This window comes from Palaemon carinicauda, chromosome 12 (genome assembly GCF_036898095.1).
Source record: "Palaemon carinicauda isolate YSFRI2023 chromosome 12, ASM3689809v2, whole genome shotgun sequence".
Classification (NCBI taxonomy): domain Eukaryota; kingdom Metazoa; phylum Arthropoda; class Malacostraca; order Decapoda; family Palaemonidae; genus Palaemon; species Palaemon carinicauda.
The window spans coordinates 148,223,813-148,232,425 of record NC_090736.1 but is presented as its reverse complement, the minus strand read 5'-3'; positions in this window follow the sequence as shown (position 1 = coordinate 148,232,425).

The following is an 8,613-nucleotide window of genomic DNA, read 5'->3' as shown; positions in this document are numbered from 1 at the left end:
TCCTTGGGATTTCACCGATGAAATTGTCTTTTTAATAACAAGGCAATGTGGCTCCTAAACTAGTAAATGCGGCTTCTGATGAACACTAATATTCATAGATATTGTCTTTCCTTCAATTGTCATTATTACCAGCGTTGCTTAAAGGATATGTCTTTAACAGAATTAAGGTAGCTGTTTCCCTATTAGGTTGATCATTGGAGCATCAAGAGTATTTTAACTTTTGATGTAAGATGCCTTTGTCATTAGCAGAAGATCCACATATGAAGAAGTTTGATCTGGATCATGGCCCCTCTGTTTAATCCATCCCCCTTTTCTCCTGGTGGAGTTAAAGGCAGGCCTTTGACCTGAAGTGGGGAAGAGAAACTTTCTGGTGTGGATTTGATTGAAATATTTCACTCTCCCCTCTTGCCTCTGTAGATTTCACTGGTTTTGTCCTGATAGGGACCTGTTCAGCTACCAACCTTCTCAAAGAAAGTACAGGAAGCCTTCAGTTTGTAGAACTTTCTATCCACACCTTCCCCAGGTTGTATTGACAGAAAGCTTTTTAGCTGAAATGTCCTCAGCTACCCACTTCTTCCCACTGGTGGAATTGATCAAAGGCTTTCGACTTGCAGGAGTCTCTTGCATCCACCCCCTCCCCTGGTGGAGTTGACAGACTTGACCTGAAAGGTCCCGGTCAATCCACCCCCTTCCCCTGCTGGAGTGGACAAAAAGGGTCCCTTGCATCCACCCCCTCCCCTGGTGGAATTGATAGAAGACTTAACCTGGAAGGTCCGTCAATCCTCCCCTTCCCCTGCTGGAGTTGACAAGACTTTGAGCCGAAAGGTCCCTGTCAATCCACACCCTTCCCCCGCTGGAGTTGGCAAAACACTTTGACCTAAAAGGCGTTGCCGTCTTCTCCTTATGGCGCCGTTGTCATGATACCACACCGATAGACGTTTGGGTCAGAATGCCAGCGACAACAGAAGTTCGTGGCAGATAAAACACAGCATTCCGTGATGGGCAATTCTCTGCATTTGGTCGGAAGCGTACCCATCCCTTGGCGACTTAAAAGATTCTATCGGACGCGTCGTCCATATAGAGAAGGAGATTGGAATTATTTGTGGAATGACTCGACATGGTATCTTCTCGGGTCTGTGATTGATTTACATGGTTAAGGGACTCATTCTGCAGGTGATTTTTGTGCAAATATTTGGTGTTATTGCAAGTACTTTTTACTTTGCTAAGTGCCACGATTTTACTTTACCAAAACCTAAAATAGATTGAAAAATTAGTGAATTTCCATTATTTGGTCTAAGGTGTTCTTAGAGGCCTTTGTGCTTTTAGTTTAAGCGAAGGAAACTGTCTGATGTGCAGAAACATTCTTTAATTTCTAACCTTATTTTGGGTGCTATTTTGAAATAGATATTTGCCAAGCTAAAACCCTAATTGGAAAAGCAGGATGTTATAAGCCCAAGGGCTCCAACATTGTAAATAGCCCAGTGAGGAAAGGAGATAAACTACAAGAGAAGCAATTAACAATTGAAATAAAATATTTCAAGAACTGTAAATTAAAATTTTTGATTTATAAACTATAGAAACTTAAAAAAAAATAGATAAACAAGATCGAATTGTCCCCGAGTGTACCTTCAAGCAAGAGAACTCGCCCCTGGACAAAAATTTAAGCTTTGACACAACGTTTTCTTGCCAAGGAAAATCATGAATCTTAAATGGAATCCCATTAAAAAATTCCTGTGTATGAGGAATTGGTGTCTGTATCATCTTCCAGAGAGATAATGTTTATGAAAGTCACCGTGAGAGAGAGAGAGAGAGAGAGAGAGAGAGAGAGAGAGAGAGAGAGATGCCAGTCACGATCCATATGAACAAGACGTAAATCACCATTGTAGTCTTGTCACGAGTTATGCTAATGTCGATTTTGAGGAAAGAATTGGGCAAGTAGGAAATGGCTCCTCGTTGTTTGTACGCTCTCTTGACATGGTTCCACTGGACGTTGTTTGTTTACCTCTTTGACAAACAAATTGATTTTTACATTTACTTTATTTGGATAAGTGTTTATTTGGATAAAAACTTTTATTTAGATAGAAACTTTTTTATTTGGATAAAAACTTTATTTGGATAAAACTTTTTATTTGGATAAAACTTTTATTTGGATAAAACTTTTCTATTTGGATAAACTTTTTTAATTTGAACAAAAACTTTTTATTTGGATACTTTTTTTTTCATTTGAATAAAAACTTATTTGGATGAAGCTGTATTTTTATAATTTTAATCTGTTGGGTATAGCATTTTCCGGGTTAAAATTTTCAATTGTCAGGCATAAAACTATTTTATTGTATAAAGTTCCTATTTTTCTATTTTTATTGGCATCTTTTTTAATCTCTTGATATTTTGGGAACAAAGCTGTTCATTGGCATTGGGTGGAAGTTTGTCATTTGTTACACATTCCAATGTTCAAGTACACTATTACCAAGTTCTTTTTTAAGACTTACAACGTGGATGGAAGCTTTAAAAATTACCTGACAAAGAAGTAGAACTTGGGTCATACTTTTTTTTTTTTACCAATGCTTTTTAATTTATATAATAAAGGAAAACTGTTCTTCATTAAGTGTTCAGACATAACGTAGGAATTACTCGGACAATAGATTTTTTTCAGGGGAAGAGGGGGAGACTTAATCTGGGTTAAATAAAAAATTGTCGAAATCGAGATTTGCCAAAAGAAAAAAGTGATTTTAATGATAAATTCTAATTTTTTTTTTTTTTTGTAGTTGTCAAATTGTTTTTTTGATATGCAAAGTTTTGGCTAGTGTAATTTATATGTATCAAGATCCCTTAATAATTTAGGCTACATATCACTTGTGCGTCAATTAGTTCTTTGATCATTAATTCAACTTTTGAATTATTTTAAGAGATTATATTAAGATTTAAAATACTTAACCACTTGTGCTTTTAATTAATTCAATACACATTTAAATCATGTGGTTCAAAACTGGATCGTAAAGGAGGGATATTACGGTCACCAACCCGTAAAAGATAATAACAAAGTAAGGTAAAATTACGGTCGCCTGTATTTTACTGAAATACGGTTGAGAACAGTATATTTTTACGGAGAATTTCCGATTAAAATTACTTTTTTTTTTTTTTTTTTTTTTTTTTTTTTTTTAACTGAATTTTCCATAAAATTCTTGAAAGATCCTGTATATATACACATGTAATACTGGAATTTTATTTATTAACCTAACATTATCTGTACCAACGATTGTCATTGAAAGTAGTTTTGAGTAGAGACGACAGTATTGCATGCTAACTAACCCTGACATGACCTTTGGAGGTCATCCTTTAAAAGAGTTTTAATACATGGTCATTGTTGCTGTATTTACTAAATCAGTTTGTACCTGCAAATCAAGGTTCGGGTATTTGAAGTAATCCGAATGGGTATATTTTTAAGGTGTTTACTTCTTAAGTAAACCAAATAGGTATATTTGTAAGTAGTTTACTTAAGCAAACCAAATAGGTATATTTGTAAGTAGTTTACTTAAGTAAACCAAATAGGAATATTTAAGTAGTTTACTTTTAAAGTAAACCAAATAGGAATATTTGTAAGTAGTTTACTTTTAAAGTAAACCAAATAGGAATATTTGTAAGTAGTTTACTTTTAAAGTAAACCAAATAGGAATATTCGTAAGTAGTTTACTTAAGTAAAGCAAATAGGAATATTCATAAGTAGTTTACTTAAGTAAACCAAATAGGCATATTTTTAAGTAGTTTACTTAAGTAAACCAAATAGGAATATTTTTAAGTAGTTTACTTAAGTAAACCAAATAGGCATATTTTTAAGTAGTTTACTTAAGTAAACCAAATAGGCATATTTGTAAGTAGTTTACTTTTTAAGTAAACAAAATAGTAATATTTTTAATTTGTTTACTCTTTAAGTAAACAAAATAGGAATATTTTTAATTTGTTTACTCTAAGACTTAAGTAAACCAAATAGGTTATTTGCAAGTTTACTTTTTAAGTAAACCAAATAGAAATATTTATAAGTCGATTGTCATATGTTGAATAAATAAATATTCCTTGAAAGGTTTTATGATATTTAGGTCCACAGCCATGTGCTTTGACGCACCTGGGAGCCACTCTAGATCAGTATGCAAGCTAAGCGAGACGGACGCTATCTCCTTAGATTAGTATGCAAGTCTCTTTAGGAGGTTAAACAACTGCTTAGTATGATTATTACATCTTGGACAAATATCTCGAATGTCTAGGTGAAATTACTTTAAGTAGATTATAAAAATGATGGGTACTGAATACATTATGTGATATGCTTATTTTTAAGTCTTCATCATGCTTATGCTACGGTGATATTAATGCTTTCACCAAGTCTTTTAGGCATTATTTTTTTATTTACAAAAAATTTATTGGCTTTTCGTAGAGACGAATTTGGCACCAACCTCCTTTTTTTCCCTAACCAAATATAATTGAATACAATAGTCATCCATTTTTTTATCATTACCTTTTTATAGATGAGGTAGGCCCCCCCTCCTTGTCCGTTTAAAATTTTTTTTTATTGACAATCCATATTAGTCTTCCCATTTTTGTTTTTACTATTGGCTTTTCCAAAAAAAAGACGAGGTAGGCCCCCCCCCCCCCGTCCTTGTCCGTTTAAATTTTTTTATTGACAATCCATATTAGTCTTCCCATTTTTGTTTTGCTATCGGCTTTTTCAAAAAAGACGAGGTAGGCCCCCCCCTCCTTGTCCGTTTAAATTTTTTTGACAATCCATATTAGTCTTCCCATTTTTTGTTTTACTATTGGCTTTTCCAAAAAAAGACGAGGTAGGACCCCCCCCCCCTCCTTGTCCTAAATTGTTATGACCACATTTTTTTCTCTTGTCTCACATTTGCAGGTTGCCCATGACTACAAGGTAGGCCATCCACATCCTTCCCTCCTATATACAGTATAAATTATTATTAATCTAAACCATTTAGAAATTAGTCTCCTAAAAGTTTAATAGTCGCCACAACTACGATTAACACACTTTTACACTAATTCATTTTATATGTTTTTATATTAACCTCCGTCTTATTTCCCGGGATATGGCCTGTTTTATTTCGTAATTGTTTTTTATTTGTTTTCTTAGGTTTATTTTCTTGTCCAATGTTCGTATTAATATTGAAAATTGGTTGTTCGTTGTATAGTTGTCAATTGTTTTCCTTTTGCCTTGACTTAAAGCTTTTTATATTTTTTTTTCTTTTTTTTTAGAATGACATTAAAAAAATTTTTCTCTAAATGACATTGAATTGGTGATACCATCATTTGTCAGATTAAAGTCTTTCTGTGTATTTAGATTATAGTTTTCATCTGACAACACTTTATTAATTATTATTATTACTATTATTATTATTGTTACTTTCTAAGCTACAACCCTAGTTGGAAAAGCAGGCTGCTGTAAAGCAAAGGGCCCCAACAGGGAAAATAGCAAAGTGAGGAAAGGAAACAAGGAAAAAAAAAACATTAAAATAAAAAAAAAATCCTATATAAATTATAAAAACTTTTGTCAGATGAGTACTTTCTCTTGCATCCTAGTTTTCGATAATCATAGAAGTAGAGGTAAAAATAAAGTTAATGATTTTAGGGTTTTTTAATATTAACAAATTAAAATGTCCCCTTCAAGTACCAGCAACAATGGTAAGAAATAAAATTTTGGTTAATCCTTTGTGAATTATTGCAATTTTTTCTTTTTTTGCATGTCATTATATGGTGTATTCTGTGTACTATAGTCAATTCTTTTGGCGAGGCAGATTTGCACCGACTCGCAGTGGTGCCCTTTTAGCTCGGAAAAGTTTCCTTATAGCCGATTGGTCGGAAGTATTTTTGTCCGAATACTTCCGACCAATCACGTATCGGAAAACTTTTCCGAGCTAAAAGGGCATCCCTGTGAGTTGGTGCAAATCTGCCTAACTAAAATTGTTTTACTATAGTTAAGTTGTCGAAATGTGGCAATTTTTTGGATTTTAAGAAACAGGATTTTTCTTTAAAATTGAATCCACGTCCTTGGGACATGAATGTTGGAACCAGCTAGCTATATAAGTATTTACTTTATGTAAATATTCGGTTATATTTAGTGAACGTTATTCCAGATGATGGGTTAGTTTTAGAATATTTTAAGTTATTTTTTTTAAAAGGTACTTAGATTAGTTTTTCATTATATCCTACTAGATTTAAGGATTTAAGGCTTCCTCCTTATCAGTTTATCAGAATGTAAGAATAAATCTGTTATTATTATTATTAAATGCTAAGCTACAACCCTAGTTGGAAAATCAGGATGCTATAAGCCCAGGGGCCCCAACAGGGAAAATAGCCCAGTGAGGAAAGGAAATAAAGAAAAAGAAAATATTTCAAGTATAGTAACAACATTAAAATAAATATTTCCTATAAAAACTTTAACAAAACAAGAGGAAGAGAAACTAGATAGAAGTGTGCCCGTGTGTACCCTCAAGCAAGAGAACTCTAACCAGTGAAAGTGGTTTACCAAGTATAATATATTTTTAGTAGCGAATGGCAATAATGAAAATTATTAAAAAGTTCACTTATTCGACATTTCAAGTCGAGCTGTGATATTGGTAGGAAAATCTGAATACTGTAAACATAGGAATCGGAGAAAATAATAAGCATAAACTATATTAAAGAAAAGACCAAGATTATTAATGTATGACAGTATAAACACAAGTTTGAGGTCATGATTGTGAAAAAGAACATTGAAGATGATCTAATAAAAGAAGAAAAAAAAAATAAAAAAAAATTGAGAATTTTAGAAAATAAAGATGTTCTAAATGATTGCAGATTCATTTTTTAAAAATTTGAAAATGGCAAATATATCAAATCATGTCTTGGTAAAGATTATCTATAAAGCCTTACTGAAGCGACATAAAGGGATCGGATATCATTGAATTAGAACCCCTTATTGTAAACTTGATAAAATGGAAAAAGAGCAAGGATTGAATAACTAGAAAGCACCGGTGGAAGGAAAAAACGGATAGTGATTGTAGGCAGAGCAAGTAGTGGTAAGCGCAAGCATGTCAGTACGCAACCAAACCGGTTCTTGCTACTATCTCTGGAAGACTTGGCTGGGCCTCATATTCCGTGGTGGGGTGGGACTTGTTGCCTCTAGAGCAGTAGTGGGGGGGGGGGGTGTTGAAGGAATCAAACTGAGTCATTGGTGGTGTGTGCGCTCCGGTAGGAATTTAGCGGAAGTGCTTTGACTGACATGACAAAATTGGTCTCGGGCATGACTAAAGACTTGAAAATGTAAAGTGGCATGGGTGAAGGAATAATTGCTGTACTTTGAAAATGACCGTAAATATACCTAAAATCTTAATTAGCTAAATGGTTGAGTTTAACTGCGTTTATAAGGAAGATAGAATTGGAGTTATAGTAGCCAAGATGTTGATGAAAAGGTGTAGATGTGGAATTGCCTGCGTAAAGACCTTGAGTGGCCAGGAAAATTTTATGGATAAGGAAAATGGATTAAAAATAAGATCTTTAGTTGAAGAGGGTCTGTTTGTTCTTTGGCCAGAGGTTAAAGATTATTTCTTTAGTCAGAGGGATGAAAAGTGGATGGTCCAATGGGTGAAAAGGGTCTGTTAGTTCGTTGGTCAGAGGGATGAAAAGGGTCTGTTAGTTATTAGGTCAAAGGGGGTGAAAAGGGTCTGTTAGTTCTTTGGTCGAAGGGGTGAAAAGGGTCTGTTAGTTTTTTGGTTAGGGGAGAGAAAAGGGTCTGTTAGTTTTTTGGTCAGAGGAGAGAAAAGGGTCTGTTAGTTCATTGGTCAGAATGGTGAAAAGTCTGTTAGTTCTTTGGTCAAAGGGGTGAAAAGGGTCTTAGTTTTTTGGTCAGAGGAGAGAAAAGGGTCTGTTAGTTTTTTGGTCAGAGGAGAGAAAAGGGTCTTAGTTTTTTGGTCAGAGGAGAGAAAAGGGTCTGTTAGTTTTATGGTCAGAGGAGAGAAAAGGGTCTGTTAGTTCGTTAGTCAGAGGGGTGAAAAGGGTCTGTTAGTTCTTTGGTGGAAAAGTCTTAGTTCTCTGCTCAGAGGGGTGAAAAGGGTCTCTGTTCTTTGGTCAGAGGGGTGAAAAGGGTTCTTTGGTCAGTGGCAAAAAGTGTCTATCAGTTCTTTTTTTCAGAGGTGAGAATGGTGATTTCTTTGAAAGGTGTAAAATTTCGCATGAAAGTAATCTCTGCAAATATGTAGTGTTGCTTGTTAGTATTTTAAATGCGTGCATACTCTTATCAAGAAAAAATAGTACCAATCACTTGCAAAAGATGATTTCTAAGACTATTAAAACTTGGAATGTCATTGAAAAAATAAGTGAAAAGAAGTTGTAAATACCAGATGTTTTAAGTGGTATATGGTCCCTCAATTATAGGTAGAGAATTCCACGAGGTCAAGGAATAGGTCACCATCCAGGCGAATACCTCTTTAATCAGTGGTTGATTGCGTCATTGTAGGTGCCATGCCAAATGCCTCTCAAAATCTGCCTTGACCAACCTCTCCTTTCTTCACCTATTATTCATGTGTCACATGAGGATATACCACCTGAAGTGCCCCTTCAGGAGGTTAGTCTCCT